This window comes from Vanessa cardui, chromosome 20, assembly GCF_905220365.1.
Source record: "Vanessa cardui chromosome 20, ilVanCard2.1, whole genome shotgun sequence".
Taxonomy (NCBI): domain Eukaryota; kingdom Metazoa; phylum Arthropoda; class Insecta; order Lepidoptera; family Nymphalidae; genus Vanessa; species Vanessa cardui.
This window is the reverse complement of record NC_061142.1, coordinates 12,024,437-12,043,202: the sequence shown is the minus strand read 5'-3', so window position 1 is coordinate 12,043,202 and position 18,766 is coordinate 12,024,437.

Below are 18,766 nucleotides of genomic sequence, written 5' to 3'. Positions count from 1 at the left end.
GACCTGAATGAACTTCAGTCTAAAATATTTTTAACAGAGAATTTCATGTATAATAGATTCGTCTTTCAACTAAAATACATAAATAGTTTGAATACCGATAGAAGTAAACATTATGTATTTCTAATTTATGTCAGTTGATATAAATTTTGACTGGAATTAAGCTCTGACTGTAACATACAATTAAAATAACACACAATACCCAAAATACACATATTAGCCAAAACCCAATGAAGTTTCATCCCAATTAATCGTTACAAATTCCGCCAGACCTAGCTTTAAACTTTATAACATCAGGCATTGTTACTAAATTTCTCAATTCTGAAAATTGACGTAAGCCTATAAGTTTTTGTTACCGTTTTCAAATCTATATATTTCAGACGCGTCCCAACAAATGATCCATTGATTCGATTTACCAATCGCCTCCATGTTCTGACCGATGTCGACCGATTTCGGTCTGACGTGATCTGAATTCGCCTTTCGCTCGTTAGCTAATCGTTTGAATACCCTTTATAATGGCAACTGTTTTAACAACCTACGACGAATGTTTGTAGGTTTCGAACGCCCAACTACTTGATTACGAAAGTTGGATATTTATAGATTTTATAAAATACTCCAGATTAACTTAGTTAGAAATTATTTTAATTTTCAACCTACTTCAAAAAGGAGGAGGTTATCTAGTCGTCTGATTTTTCTTTTGGTAGGTGAACTGGAATCAATTCGTTTTTTTTTTTTTGTGGTAGGTAAATTGGAAAGTTAGTTAATGTTACATATTATTATATTTCATAAAATATATCTTAAAAATATTTAGATTCTTGGTAACTTAGGACAATTCAGTACCTACAGTTTTAGATACAGTTCTTGTGATTATCATGTTCATTAAGAAAGAAAGTCGTTTATAGTACCAGTATTTATTACTTAATTATACGTAAAATCTACTGACTGTTTAATGATTGTAGTGATAAAATCATTACATAATATAAAACAAAGTCACTTCTTGCTGTCTGTGCCTATGTATACTGAGATGTGAATTTTTATAGATAGAGTTATTCGAGGGAAAGGTTTTCTATATAATGAACAATATAGTAAAGAAACACTAATAATTTAGACATTCTCTACTATTAGTATCAGCATTGCACCAGTGCGAAGCCGTTTCGGGTCGCTAGTCTATGCATATAATAAAATTGAAGTTTCTTTTTGTCATACTAAAATAGCCTTTTTGTACTCAATGCATATGCAATGCATATACATATGTATATGCATTATTTTTTTTGTTGAATTCAAACGCGTACAAGATCGCGGGCCAGGTTATTAATTAATAAAACTTTATGCTGACTATAAAAAAAAAATTAGTATTTTCAAAGGATAAATAAAATTTAACTACTTATGTAATTAATTTCTTTCCGCTAATATCGCTGAGGCATTCCACGATTGGAGGAATTGCGGGAACGCAGCTCGCTGCTGATTCGCAAAAGTACTGGATAAACATCTTAATTCTTCTAAGTAACGTATACAGAAACATATTAATGTAGAATCAGCAGTTGATTTTCTAAGAACTTCATTTGATAATTTTAACTTTTTTCCGTATATGAGCTAGGTTTATCTCAAGTAAATGAGGATTATTGAAAAAAAAAATAGTTCAAAATCAGTTCGTTTATTCTAGATTCTTTATATTACATAGAAATATTCCATTTAATTAAATAACAGTTACGAACAACTGAACCGAAATGAAAAAAAAAAACAAATTAAATACAAAAAAACATAAAATAAATAAATATTGGACAACATCACATACATTACTCTGATCCCAATGTAAGTAGCTAAAGCACTTGTGTTATAGCAAATCAGAAGTAACGACAGTACCACAAACACCCAGACCCAAGACAACATAGAAACCTAATGAATTTTCTACAACATCGACTCGGCCGGGAATCGAACCCGGGACCTCTGAATGGCGTAACTATGAAAACCGGTTTATACACTCGACCAAGAAGGATTATTTTTTACTTGAATCAGTCACTTTTGTTTAAGTTGACTTGCATGTTGACATTTAAATAAATGAAGAGGCAATATCCTTGTTATGCGATGTTTAAGAGCTATCACTAAGATCTCTTTAGTAGACTTAGGAGTTCTTTGAGAGACATTAAAATTATGTACATCACGGAATATATCATCACGACTTTTGGAATAATAATAAATGTGTGAACTTACTTCATTAGTTCGGAATTTTGACTACCAACGATTGTTTGGTAATCTTTTTATGGTCATCGTTTATCGATCGTCGTGGTATTAGAATATATATTCTAATACGAATTACTTTATCTTATTTAACACAAATTTTATAACAGGTTCACTGAACACGCATTAGTACCAACGATTGTATAATAAAAAGAAATTTACATACAAACTAGTGGTCGCCTGAGTCTTGCCTTCCGTTTTAGGGTGTTGATTGTCATATGTTAGGCAAAAAAGTAGCATATGTCCTTTCTTGGATTTTAAGTTTGCTTTATAAGACGTTTCATCAAATTCCGTTTAGCGATTTGATCGTGAAAGAGCGGCAGATGGAGTTACATTCACATTTATAAAAATAAAATAAAATATATTTTTAATCTTTTAAAAATAATTGAATAAAAAATATCAATAATTATGTGAATGAATCAATAAAATATTAATAAAGGTAAGACGACACCATTAATATAAATGGTCCATATGGACATCATTCAAGATTGTCGTTACCAGTCCATGGGGTCATTATTCACGGACAAACAACGAACACAATGGTTTTGAGTAATCGAAACTTTATAGAACGGGTTTCTATAAATTAACTCAGCGTCCCTATTCTAGGTAATAGACGATGATAGAACTAAACTTGTTAAAACTGTCCGGAATTTAGATTTTTTTATGTTTATTAATTACTAGTAGATGCCCGCGGCATTGCTCGCGTTTTGGGGTCTTGGTTGTCATATTACAGGAAAAAAAAGTAGTAGTAAAAGTAGTTTGAATTTCATCAAATACGGTTCAGCGGTTCGTGAAAGAGCGATGTACAAACAGAGTTACTGTCACATATATAATACTAAATATACATTGATTTGTTGTTAGTCAGTAAATAACTTTAGACAATAACTTAAAACTATTGAGGCTTGTAAAGCTGTCACTTATATAACCAAATGAAATAAATAAGATAGGATATAAATAATAATGATTTGGTGAGGGCTATTTGGACATATAAATAGGATACTTTATTATTTGTGTGCATTTTTGCTAATAACCTAATGTAACTGAAATAATGACCGTTGAGGCCGTTAATAAAATTGACGAATGCTGGCATGAAAAAAAATGACTAAAGTAAGAACTAGTAAATTATGAACTCACAGCTGGACTATACTAGCGGCAAGATACGATGGCCGTTTTGACACATTAAAAAAGTGACGTGAAATGTAAACTTATTATCTATATAATATATTGAAATCTTTGTTTTTTTGTAAGTAATTTAATTCAAGTTTTTGTTGCAAGTAGTAAAAGTATGTTTAAAAAGGTTTAATAAAAAAATATAAAATAATTTTAAGTAATATATTCGAACGAAATCAATTTAAATCAAAAATTGGAATTAGAATAAATAACTTTATAAACACATTACATACAAGAAATAAATTGATACAAAAAAAGAAACCAAAAACACTAGTGGCTATATTTATCGGAGTCGTCCATACTGCTGCTTTCACTCTCACTGCTATCGTCACTCACATTAGTTATAAGTTCATTTTCTAAAATATTATCTATTTTCACATTTATTTCATAATCGTCCTTTATTAATTTAATAGTCCTATTTACCCTAATATTTGTAGTTTAGAAATCACATTCGATAAATTTTGTGACTAACTGCACGTCACTATTGACAATAAAGAACAACAATTTGCTCCTTTGACGTAATTATTTTTAAATGCGAAACTTCATGAGCGGGCAAACGTCAAAACGGCCATCATAGCGTGCCGCTACTATAAGTCCTCTTCTTCTTTTGAGTATGAAAATAAGGAAGATATGGAGAACTTACTGAAATAAATGTTTGACCACAGTCTAATTAAAATATTATATATGTAAATAAATATACAATGACAGTATATTTAATGTGTAAATTGTCAAGTTATGGATCCGAAAATGGATGACTTTAAAACCAAATTAAAAATTTCGATCTTATAAATCCATATTCAACAGAATAAGGCCGCGGTGTGGGATGAGAAAGCATTTGTCTTTCTCAAAAATCGTAGGTCAAGTCAACGATAAATGTATAAATTTCGGTAATCGTATACATTATAATAAAATGGGACGTTAATCGTTCTTTTATTATATTTATATTCAGTCTGTGGGAGTTTCAAGGATTAAAAAATTTAACAATATTACAATATTCTTTGTACTTGGAGTAATAACTTTACTTTAATAGTATGTCAATTATGTTTTATATATATTACATACATATATAACATTATCAAGAACAAAAAAAGAAGCGGCAGTCATTATTTTAATTTATTTTATTGTAGATTAACGAATATTTGGAGACCTGGTATAGATTGTACGAATAGCCCTCTTCTACCAGACAAAAATTTTATTAGTACAGGCTGAATTATCCCAGTGTATAATGCGATAAGACATAATACTGTAAAAATAATTAAAATACACTATATGAGCGGTATAAACGTCAGTCAAAAGTCCACTTTTTTACCACGTAGTCTACAGAGATGGGTCTATTTGCTAATCTTTATAACAATAACTGTAAATATATTATATAATCGTAAATCGACTTTTAAGTAGTCTAATATTTTTCATTTCAATTTACTTATGAGGACTCTAAAAAATATGTTGAATACGCAATTGTTTTTATTACTTTTTAGTGCATATTCATTTGTTATAATTTTTTTATTTATTTCACATAAATAATTTTGTTTTACTTTTACTTTATTCTTATACAAAGAGCCTGTAAAATATACAACTCGGCAATAATTTTCGTTTCACTTTATTCCATCAAGTACATCTAAGAGATCGATAAGTGCCGATCTAATTCTGGTCAAATACTAAGATACGGGTCCACTCAGTAACGAGCTGTTTCGATACGTTTATTTTTCTAGTAAATTGCTTCTTGATTAAAGACCACTTAGATCTGAAGACTTGGATAAGTAATCTATTGTATGTTTATATTGATAACGCATGGAAGCCCGTGGCTTTGTTTGTATGGAAGTTCAAAGGCATATTTTCAGCTGTAACTATAGAAGGTTGTTTGACGTTCATTTTTTTATTTATTAGTTATGTGGACGGCCAAGTAAGAAGATCATCTGATGGTAAGTGCTTACTAGGTTCTGTAAGATGATGATGTCCATTCCTTACATCATAACAATGCGCCGCCATCTTTGGGAGAAAAAAAATTATATTCATGTGCTGTAGTTATACCGACTTTCTCGCTGGGAGGTAATATGTTATATGGCTTGTGCATGATATACTAATAATTCGCCCTTCAAATTACATCTGGGAAATTAAGTATCAAAAATCAAAAACAAAATACACTTCATTCAAGTAGGTTTTTACAAGCACTTTTGAATCATTACACTTTATTTAATAAGTGTAATGATTAATTGTAATACGGGATATTTACCATGCTCTTTATTTTTATTCCTTCAATTTTTCCACAATATCTACGAATGTCTTGTTCACGAGACTGACTGAGACTGCGGGTAGATGTATTGAATCGTCATTTAACAACTATATTAAGTGAAGCTACCATCGTGTCGGAAAGTACTTTGTACCGAGGAAAACTGGCAAGAAACACAGTAGTTAGTCTATTTCAACGTTTAAAAATACAGTTATGTTAGTTAAATACAGTTATATAAGTACAATGTACATATGTAATACATCCTGCCTGGAAGTCAACAAGTAAAGTAAGAAGTAAAGTACCAAGGAAACACTAAATAGCAATTCAAACAATAATGCCAACCTTAAAATATACTATAATTATGACGTGTATACGGTACTGTGTAAATATTTGAGAGTTTAATGCAACAACATGAAAAAAGGAAAGAAAAACGTCTTGCTCCAATTAATTCTGCCCAAACACAAAGATGCGGGTACGACTTTAACGTAAGAAATGTTTCGAAAAGTTTATTTTTTCTACAAGATTGCTTTCAAATAAAGTCCGCTTAAAGCAAATCTTTGACGTGTCCGTTTGATTTATAAAATAGCCTAGTCATATCATATTATATTTGATTTAAAATAAGAATTTGTAGCGGTTTCTTATATTTTTAATATAAAACGATTTTTGATTAGTAACGGATTGGAAATTTCCTCCTCTCGTCTTGCTCCGCTGCTCCATTGTGGGTTTGGTGTTTTCGCATGTGACAGAATTTCCATAAAATAAGACACATGCAGGTTTTCTTACGATGTTTTCTTCCAACGCTGAGCACGAAATGAATTATAAACACAAATTAAGCACATGAATATTCAGTGGTGCTTACCTGGGTTTGAACCCGCAATCATCACTGTGTAATTTCGGCACTTTGATTACACTTTCCTTATTAATAATATATTTCACATGAATATTGGTAGTTTATTTAAATTTATTGTTCAAAATACTTATTAAAAAAAGGTATTTAAAATATTTGGGGAAATTTCATTTGTGATTTGTTGAATAATTTGATCACTTTGTCGAATTTATTCATGATAAAATATCTGGGTAATGAAGCGATCGCAACCTGGCTTTAATTTTTAATTAAAAATAAATTGTTACTATAATTTATGAAACGAAAACAATAGCGTTGAAATTCTATTCATCGCTGTTCTAGGGCTTGAGATATGTTCTATTCAGAACCATTGACAATCGTGACAGTCAATAAACTGTACCTCTTTTATATGGTATACAATTTTTAACATCGATTTTGTCCACTGAATATTCATGTGCGCCATTGAAGGAAAACATCGTGAGGAAACCTGCATGTATCTAATTTCATAGAAATGCTGTCACATGTGTATTCCAAAACCCGTATTGGAACAGCGTGGTGGAATATATTACTAAGCTTCTCCTCAAACGGAAAGGAGGCCTTAACGCAGTCGTGGGAAATTTACAGGCCGTTGTTGTTGTTGTTGAGTCCATCACTACACCAACAACGGCCAAGATTGGGTAAAATAATATTATTGTTTAAATATTTTGTAATAATAATTATATTATGTTTGCTTAAATTGGTTTTCCAGACATAACAATTACAAGTAAATTAGATAACGTGTAATAAATTGGACAAAGCATATTATTTGTATATAAGGATCTCATAAATAACAATTATGTTTAAGATTCCAAATAGTTTTCTATTAATGTTACTCGAATATATTTCGCGTATATTTTTATCAATTTTTTGCTAAACTTTTAGTAAATATAATATAATTATTGCGACTGCTTTAAAGGTATATTGTTGAAATAAATATAAAGCTTTTTAAAGACAAATTTTAGCAGTCGAAAATTTTAACTTGGGAGCCATTTCCCTCAGGAGGCAAGAAGGTCCTAGTTTTTGAGCCTAAAATCTCTAGTCATGTCTGATTGTATCATAATTATTTTGATTATGATTGCGTTCAATAAAGATTGTATTGTTTCTTGTACATACACTTAATTATCATAATAACTCCTGCATATATTTAAACATAAAGAACTAGAAGTTCAGTGGACTTTTTTCTATGTAGAAGTATCTTAATTGAAAAATCTGGATAAGCATCTGAATTTATCTACTGAATCTTCATATGGTTACAGAAATTACTGTTAAGAAAGCTGCGTTTGTTGAACGTTTTTCCTTCCATTAAATTAAGATAGATAAGATATAACATAAGATAAAAGCAGGTGTTAAGATGTTATCGACATTCATTATTTAAAAATACATATCTTTTTATCCCAATAGAAACCACTACTTGCAATCTCATGAGATATTATGAAAATAATATATTGAATTATTAAATGAAGACAGTTTTGATTTTAATAACAGATCAAATATGGAAGCTGAGAAATACTTAAATGAACGGCTTGCTGATAGAATTGTGACTTGGTCTAATTTATAAGAAGATCAGACTTCATAAATGACTAAAATAAATCACAATACATTCCTAAATAATTAAGATTATTAAAAAATACTTTCCAACTGAAATACAAGTAATTCAACATGTCTGATCTTCAACATTTTCAGAGATAAGCACACTAAACACAATATCTAAGTAATTGTTGTGACGGTTAGTTAAGCGTTTCAACAAACAACAACAACAACAGCCTGTAAATTCCCACTGCTGGGCTAAAGGCCTCCTCTCCCTTTGAGGAGAAGGTTTGGAACATATTCCACCTCGCTGTTCCAATGCGGATTGTTGGAATGCACATGTGGCAGAATTTCTATGAAATTTTGTCACATGCAGCATGTTTCCTCACGATGTTTTCCTTTACCGCTGAGCACGAGATGAATTATAAACACAAATTAAGCACATGAAACACCGGTGCTTGCCTGGGCTTGAACCCGCAATCATCGGTTAAGATGCACGCGTTCAAACCACTGGGCCATCTCGACTCGTTAAGCGTTTATAGGCCCATAAATTAAATATTAATGAAAGTTGCCCAATTAAATTATTACAACAACATTTTTGTTGTAAATGAGATACTACAAGATCAGTTGAAAGTTTCGGTCATTATTTCAATTTAGAACACATTTGTGATAAAATTGAGAATACTGATTGGATCTGAATTTTGGGTTTGTTTAAACTTGGATGTATGTGTCAGGATAATAATGTGAATAATTGTTATATTACCTTGAGACCTTAAACTACGGATAAAAGAGTGACTTTATAATTTAATTGTATTATTCCAATACATATAAAATTTATCCTGAATGGTTTTCATGAACTCGTATGTTATTTTATTTGTATCCGCTATCGCTTCTGTTTAAACCAAGACCAATAACAGAACTAAAGCATCTGCTCAGCTCTTTCGATTCTCGAGATGTTTTTTAAACATTCTCCGTCGATATGAGAGTACGCCGACAGCTCAATCGATTGTTGGTACAAAGAATATTGTTGCAGAATTACTTGTCTCTAACGACCCGTTTGATTGTTAAACATTTGTTCAGTGCTTTGGCAAAGATCAATTTGAAATGAAATAATATTAACTTTATTTCATGAGGCTACTATGTTAATACAACGTGTAAACATACTTTTTATATTATTAAATTTCCGGATTATTTAATTATTTGTACTTTATTTTACACCGTTAGAAACTATTTTGTTGTGTACTATTACACAAAATGCTTATTATTAAGCAATCAGTTTTGAGACAACCCAAACGAAAATGATACATAAATATGTATATACCTTTCTATACGTATCCCGTCGCTCGAAAGAAAATGAAACTGGTGTTATTATTTATCTTTAAATTATTTAAAAACCCAAAGATGGAGATGGTTTTAAAATCTACATTATGAATTAGTGTCTCATTATTGAAATGTATAACTGTATTTTTGTCGTTGCTTAATTGCTTAATAATCTTGAATCTAAATTTGTCAATATTTAAGATTCATTAGGAAAATTTATAAAATTAATCCAGGCTGAGTCTGAGCAAGGCTTAGTTTACTAACAGGTACGTGTAGTGGTAGCTAAGAGACTTTCTAAAAAGATGATGTAAATACAATACAAAGTGGCGCATCTTACTTATATTCTTTGTCCGTTGAAGATGGAGTTGAGAGGAGAGCCATCTTGGGTACAAAATGTTTGTAATATAAACTTGTGGTTTTACAGTTTCATTTTTAAGAATTGTTTTCAAGGAAGTCTAGCGTTGAAGCATTCCGGATTTCCTTTGCCAAATGTGGACTTTCTTTTGTATATATTATAATAAGTAGCTGTTTTATATATATTAAACAATCATAACCTTTATAAGGCAAAATTGATTGAAGGACCAAAGGTTGATTTGTTTAGCGTTTGTAGTGGAATGTTCAAAGATTTCTTAAGAAAAAGGTTGGAACCTTCTCGACAACGCTACTTCACCGTTGCTATGGAGACATGTTTTGATGTATTATAATTATACCTTCAGTAAGTCAACACATTCACTTGGTAGTAGGGCTTTGTGCAAACCTATCTGGGTAGATTCCAACTACTCATTACACACATACTCGTATTCCTCTAAACTGCATTACTTTGTACTGTTCTGATACGTTTTATGGAATCAGTCACTAAAATTCCAAAGAAATAAAATCAAATTAAACAAATTTTATTCAAGAAAATTACACAATGAAGAGTTTTTGAAACGTCAATATTAAAAGACTACCATCTTTTCAGAGAGCAGCCTCCACAAAGTAGAAAAGGTTAGAAGCTTGCATAGTTGCTCTTTTCAATTGAAAAGAGCAACTATGTTTTACCTCTAAAATGTTTTTTACAATAATTATCCTGTAAGGGAACTTGAGCCTAAATCCAGATGATTCTTTAAGTATTATTTTAGTGAATAATAAGTTTTATTTAATAATTTAGTTACAATAAGCATTAAAAATGTAACTACAGGAACGAGGAACATAATGTCGTAGGTCGGTGGCGCATTAGTGGTTGATCCTGTAGCCATCTAGTATTGTTTTAAAAATTATATTTTAATATCAAACGCTTTATTAATATAGCTGATGTTACGTCATATGTAAAAATTCTAACAACAACATCTATATAAAGACAATTGAGTGATAATTGTTAATTTTGTTCGACAATAAAAACAAGAAATAAAAGTATTCTTTTTTTCTTTTATACGCTTCTCTTCTTTATGGGGTTCTTACGTAATCAGGTTATCTGTTTTTGTTTACAAAGTCTTTCCTAACTCGTGAAATGGCAATAGACTTAAGATATTTTACTCTACTGTACGCGTGGAAATTTTTACTTCTAAACTCAAAAGATCTTCGGAATAAAATGTGTATTGGGAATCTTTTGTTTTAGTTTTCACTTTGGTTCACAAACGTTCACACAAAATATTTTAAGGGTGTATTCATTGGTTAAGGACACATTTTTGTATCGGGTCTGGGTTTTGTACTGGGCTGTCTTGTTCATCTTTTTATATGCTATTGAATAATATTACGTGTAGTGTATAATTTTTTTATGGTATGGGCTGATGGAAGAACGACGTAGAGTGCCCGCGATACATCTAAAATTATAAATTAATATTGGACAACAACACATACATTACTCTGATCCCAATGTAACTAAAGCACTTGGGTTATGGAAAATTAGAAGTAACGAAAGTACTGCAAACACCCAGACCCAAGACGACATAGAAAACTATTAAAACTTCTACATCGACTCGTCCGGGAATCGAACCCGGGACCTCAGTGTGGCTTACCCTTGAAAACCGGTGTATAGACCACTCGACCGCAGGGGTCGTCAAATATATATTATATGACCTAGGTAGGTTAAGACTAAAGTTGGTAATGACTACTTACTATCATGTTGCCAGTCCTACATGTTTATATTTATACATACTCATACCATCAATCAATGAATATTTTATGGCCTTTATAATTATGCCTATAATTAAATTTATGAACACATGACACAACGACATAAAATATTCCTATTTGGTGTTTAAATTCCAACGAATATTTAATTAAATATTTAAACTAAAACTATGATTTTCTATACGTATAATAAAATTGGAGTGTCTGTTTGAAATATATAACATTTTTTAAAACTATTTTTGTCTGTCTCTCTCTTTGTTCCGGCTATCTTATCTCCCTCAAGACCGATTTTGACTGGACTTTCACTGCCATATAGTTGATTTAGTAAGGAGTAACTTCTGTTACTTTTATAAAATAATGAAATATATACTATTTTTTTCTCTTTACGTAAATAACGTGATACTGGAAGGATCGTCACGAAATCAATGTCCATTTAATAATTTACATTTCCGTTATTCCTATTTTAGTGAACGTCCAGCTAAGCTGATTGGATGAGGCAGCTAGTCACAATAAATGCGAAAGAAATCTTTGAACAATTTATCTGTATTTTACACCTGCAGTCTTATTTAAATCATATACTAATATAAATAGGTACCTTACTTCTGGCCTACCTATTTTCTCCTTCATATGCGGACAGAGTCGTGCTCGGAAAATAGATCAAAGATAAACGATCCGTCGATGTTAAAAATTCAGCAGAGATCTGTTTATCTTACCGTAATCAACCCTAATTATATTAATCTGTTATTCTCTAAACTCGTTCAAAATTTATACGTACCATAATTTATATCATTGCAATTAAAACCTTATGTTTACGCCTTAAATTTGTTTATCGTTTAGCAAATTTATCAGTGACCAATATAAACAAGACGTGTTTACAGGTGCCGCTTCGTAAAATAAACATTTTCATTTTAAGCATAACACATTAAATTCCAATTACCTGTCGTATAGGGTTGTCACAATTCAATTTAACATAAATTGATCTACGCCTTAAATTAATATTTCCAATCCTTTTTTTAATTAGAGGTAAAGACAATCTGTATTAATATAATAAATGTGAAAGTAACTCTGTCGGTCTGTCGTTCTTTCACGACCAAACCGCTGAACCGAATTTGATGAAATTTATTTAATTTGGTAAGAAGTAAACTTAAACTCCAAAAAAGGACATAGGCTACTCTTTGCCTAACATAGGACAACCGACACCTTTAAACTGCGAACAAAGCCGCAGGCGACTGCTAGTTTTATATGATTTTTTTTATATATAGAAAAAAGTAACAAGCAAGGCACTAGGTTAAGTGAACTACATTATAGAAGTTAGTGCTCTTCACAGATCTCTCAAATATAACTTATACGTAAGGCTTAAAAAAGGGCCACTACGGGACGGATGAAATGATGTATAATCAGAGACAGATCAAAGGCAAAGTGTGCTGTCTCGCTCCAACCTCACATTACTCCATGTAACTGTACAAGACTAGAAAGAGACCTTATAAACAAGTTACTTACCGAAGCTATGATAATTACTGAAAAAATCGTGTCGATAAAAATCATTCGTGATACACCTACTAGATTCACAAGGCATCTGCCAGAATCCATGCTTTATATTATTTTTATAATAATTGTTTGTATTAAATACAATTTGACAACCCTGAGTAATAAATTCGCCTTCAAAGGACGGCCCAAATAATGGCGTTTACATAGATATATTACTAAAAAATAAATTTTGCTAATTTTTAGAAAGCTGTGTTGAAAGAAGCTGTACTTAATCGTAGTAATCTTAACAAAAAGTCTAAGATCTAAATTATCTGTTTATTTCGAATATACAAACGTTAAATTTATTAAATAATTTATGGATTTTCCTTAGGAGATTGGACATCATATTTGTTTGAATAGAACGTTTGAGAAATTGGTAGAATTCTTCTTTCTTAAAAAACTTTTTATTGAACACATAGCCCAACTAATATGGATTTATATAGGTTATATTATACTGTTGTTTGAAAAAGTAATATATGTATTGTTTTCTTAAGAATGGGAAGGAATTTTAAACGTTTTTGTATATATGGTTTGTCATTTCAAGCCAAATCATAATATCAACATATTATGATTTGGCTTGAAATGACAAACCAAAAGCCACAAAGTTCAACAAATGTTGAACCAACCTAAATTAGAGAAATGATTATATATTTATATCATTTATGATTATCCAACAAAATATACACACTATATCTATCACTATCACTTTTTACATCAATTTGTGTGCTCCTCGAATTATAAAATCTAAACTTTGTATTAAAAATATTTAAATAGTTGAATATATTATATCATCAGCTACTTTATATATGTAAATATGCTTAGAACATCCATTACAGTTGTGTAATATTTAATTTATATACAAATTATTATTAACATTGCAATTAATAACAACATAAATTGTTTATCGGTTATCGCTACATACAACGAGTCATACTAAACTAAATTCACATCTATTAGTCCCCATTCAACGATAAATTAGAGTGTCACTCAACTGTGTAGCCACGAAGCTAGCGGGACTTGAAATTTAATATAATATATTAATCGCTATAGAATATATATTGGAATAACAGAATGATAAGAAATATAGATTTTTCGTAAACGGTGGTATTGTTTAATGTGACCATCAATAAGAAAGTGTAATGATTCTACATTGAATAAAGTTATTTGAGTTTGAGTTTATAATATTAAAATAGGGACTCTATTGTCTCTAGAATGTTTTTGAGCTTACTCCACTGTTATACACGTATATACGTTGTATATGTGATGGTATTTGAACCATAACATACGGGTTTCCTGACGATGTTTTTTTTAGTCGTCCAGGAACAATTACGGTATACAATCTTGCTTGCTATAATGAGTCTATTTCGTTTACAAAGAAATAATTTATCTTCTATTTTTTTTGCGTTGGTCGTTGGTTATTAGTTAGGTTGGGTTGGGTTAGGTTATGCGGAATCAGAGTGGCCAGTAGTCGCCGTATTTGAAAGTACTAGTACTTGATTTGCTTACAAGACGTTGATCGCAACGTGAAGTGTCTGAATTAATTTAAAATACAGAGATATTGTCGAAACAAAAAAAAAAAAACACAAAGATAGAAAAGATAGGATAAGATATAATATAGAGAGAAAAAGTTGTTCAAACGGCACCAGATGTAAATTAAAAATGGCACTCGTCATTCTATCGATTCTGTCAAAATCCAATCGTGTGAACATAGCAACAACTCGCCGTGAGCAACTTCACTATATACATTCGAGGCATTGCAAACTTACATAAAATGTTTACCTTATTAGCTTTTCAATTATAATAAAGTCAAATAGTTACAATTTTGTAAGATATTATCTATAATGTTATAAATTATACTGATTAAAAGTCTTGTTAATTATTACTGTTATCAAGATCATTATCATCTCTTAATTGACATTTATAAATATCTAATTAAAAAATCTCGAGTTGCGTGTTTAAAGGAATTAAAAGTATAATAGAAAAATACAACGGCAATAAATTTCCTTGAATATTTATTGAAGTACTATATTAGTATTTAGCTTCTTAGCTATTAGACTGTACTCGACTTTGCACTCGATGGTAGGATTATTGCATTAGCATCAAGCCTATTTATGGACTTCCTATATGTACATCATATACTAGCTGAACCAGTGGCTTATAACACACAAACTTCCAACCCTATTATACCGTCTTGGGGATAAAAGTAACAGCCTGTAAATTTCCCACTGCTAGGCTAATGGCCTTCTCTCCTATTAGAGAGAGGGCTTGGAACATATTCCACCACGCTGTTCAAGTGCGGTTTGGTGGAATGCACATGTGGCAGAATTTCAATGAAATTATACAAATGCAGGTTTCCTCACGATGTTTTCCTTCACCACCGAGCACGAGATGAATTATAAACACAAATTAAGCACATATATATATAGTGGTGCTTTCCTGGGTTCGAACCCCAAATCATCGGTTAAGATGCACATGTTCCGACCACTGGGCCATCTCGGATCATTCTTGGGGATGGAGTTCTTAAAATCTACACTCTATAAGGGTATCTGCCAAATCAAAATCTGACAGTATTTCGTTTTTATTTATACAGAATTTAAAGAAAAAATAGCTATAGTCAGTATAGTTGTGTTCCGACTTTAAATACGATTGAGTATAATTACAGCCCCGAGGGACGTTATATCTTAGTTCTCAAAGTGCATGTGATGTAAGGAATAGTGCAAATGTATAGGCCGTTAGTACCCTTACTATCAAATAGGCTATAATGTTTCTGTACATATAAAAAAGTAAGCTACTTACTAGCTGATGGTGAAATGTTTGTATAAATAATATTATGTATAAGGTTTCCTCGTGTTTTCCTTATACGCTAAGTTCGAGATAAATTATTAACGCAAATTAATGATAGAACATAATATATACGGCCGATAAGTGATTTTCCTGTGACGTCATTCTCTAACAAGTAAATGTAAAGGCTATATAGGTATGGCCTAACGTAATAAAATTATTCCATTCACTACACACACTACATAACAAACATTTAGTTTTTCAGATAACATTATTACATAAGTCAAAGTCTTCCAAAAGCAAAGGTATTTTAAATTCTGACGACCTCTGCAGTCGAGTTGTTTACACCGGTTTACTTGAGTACGCCACTGCGAGGTCCCAGGTTCGATTCCCGGCTGAATCGATGTAGAAAATGTTCATTAGTTTTCTATAGTTATTATGGCATGGTTGTAGTACCGTCGTTACTGCTGATTTTCCATAACACAAGTGCTTTAGCTATTTACATTGGTATCAAAGTAATGTAAAAAATCAATCACCTGTACACAGTGTTCCACAATTTCTTATCTAGAATCTCTGGATGAATTATAAAGATAATATAAGAAATATATAGAGTATTTAAGCTGAATAATATTATGTTTATTATTTAACACATGACGAAATTAATAATGTTATATTTCGTCAGAAATGTTCTAAGCGAAATATTATATGAAATAAATTTAACCACTAAGAAACAACTCGTATTCGTTCTACCAGTTAGCTTAAAATAAATGTCTAAATAAATAAATGTTCACTTATTATATCAATTATTTTAGAAGTAAGTTAGGATTATTGTTCTATACTCAGTAGATATTACATTCAGTTTCCATTCCACTAAAAAGTCATTAAATTTCTCAAATTTTATATTAAGGTAACTCCTAATATTCTTATTGGCAGGATCACTCGATTTTCGTATTATTCCAATAAACTCAGGCAGAGCAGTGTCATCATTACATAGTATAAAACAAAGTTGCTTACCGTCTGTTTAAACCTTTAAAATTACAAAACCATTTTGATGCAGTTTTTCTTAATAGATACATACTTTCATGTACTTTCATGAGAGGTTTGTATATTTAATAAATTCACAATATAGTAAAGAAAGACTAGAAATTTCAGAGGTTTCTATCATGATATCGGTTCTGATATATTTCATATAGATAAACATGCCAGCATGTCATTTAAATGAATATTTTCGAAAATACTACAGATTTAAAACAAGTGTATTTATTTATGCAGGATTAAATAGCGGTTTATTGTATGTGTCTTATGACAAAAAGCTATAAACTTAGTATATAAATACATTCTGATGTAAATTTAATAACAGTATTGCACCCGTGCAAAGTCGGGGCAGGTCGCTAGTATATAATAATTGGAAAAAAATGTTCCACAAACAAAATAATTTCGACGGCATTGTCGACTTTCATTTCAGATATATTACTTTGCGTCCTTATTAATAAAACAAAAGCCTCTCTCAAATGGTACGGACTCAGCTCACCCATAAATTCAGTTCCCTAATTAAGTCCGCAGGATGTACTCATCCGCGATATATAACTTCCGCTCTGATAAAATGTTAATTTGTGATACACTTGTTTGGTTTTCGTTCTTTAAAATTGATATATATTTCTTTGGAAATGACGATTTTATAATTTAAATGTCACAAATTATATTTGAAATAAATTTTGTTTTTGATTCGAAATTAAATAAAAATGACAAATATAGTTGTTTATTGGTCCTGTTTTTTCAGGAATTTTATATCGTATTGATTTCTTACTGATCAAATATTATAAAATTTTATAGTAATAAGGGTGTTAACATAAAATATCATGGATACCACCACCATTGTATGTATAGTACCACATTATTTTAGACGTATTTAAACGCACACTACAACAACATATTTTCCGGCAAACTATATAGACTAAAAATATATTTCAAAAACAGAATCAATTTCATGGCCCAAAGTTCCCTATATTATTGCCTACCAAAGAGTATTTATATATACGAGATGTACTCATTTAAATTTTAGTATAGTGGAAGTAGTTGTTATAAATATGCCGTAATATGGTAAGTTAAGTCCAACTATAGACAATACCACTGTAAGAAGTATGGCAATACAAAGAAATAATCGTAATAGAGGTAGAAGCGAGGGGCATGCTGTTAAGAGCAGGGATGGTCTAGGGATTAGAACTCGTGCACCTTAACCGGTGATTGTGGGTTCAGGCCCACACCCAGGCCACCACCACTAACTTGTCTAGTGTTAGATTTGTGTTTATACTTCATCTCATGTTTGGCGGTAAAGGTAACCATCGATCCAGTGTCTAATTTCAACGAAATTCTGCCAAATATACATCCACCAACCCGCATTCCAGCAGCGTGGTAATTTGCTCCAAGCATTCTATTCAAAGGGAAAGGATACCTTAGCCTAGCAGTGGGATACGTACAGGGCGTTTGTATTGTGCTAGTGTTGTACCCAAATGGGCTGGCACATAATTCTTCGTCACGAAAAACTATAGCAAATGAATAGGCAGTACGGATACAAATTATTTGAGTAATTATGATTGTTGATTTTATCGTTGTCAAAATATTAAAGCACCATAAAATAATTATTTATATAACGTTCGTGTTTTTATCTTTAATCAAAAAAACTAATCATAGGTTCTGGTATATTTACCACAGCTCTGGTACACTGACAGATGACCTAATTGTCAAATATGGGCTGTGGTTTGATAAATGATTGATACACTCCAGCACCACACTCACCGCACCACCGCAAAAGTTACATCAGGCGCTTGTATTTTTACCATATTAGACTGCATTACGTCAGTCACATAATCTGTTACATAATAGCTTTTCATGTATATTATAATCTACATGCCTATTTCTAATAGTCTATTTGAAGCAGGTTTGTTTTGTATATTTTATTTTCAGTAGGACAACTAACAGTA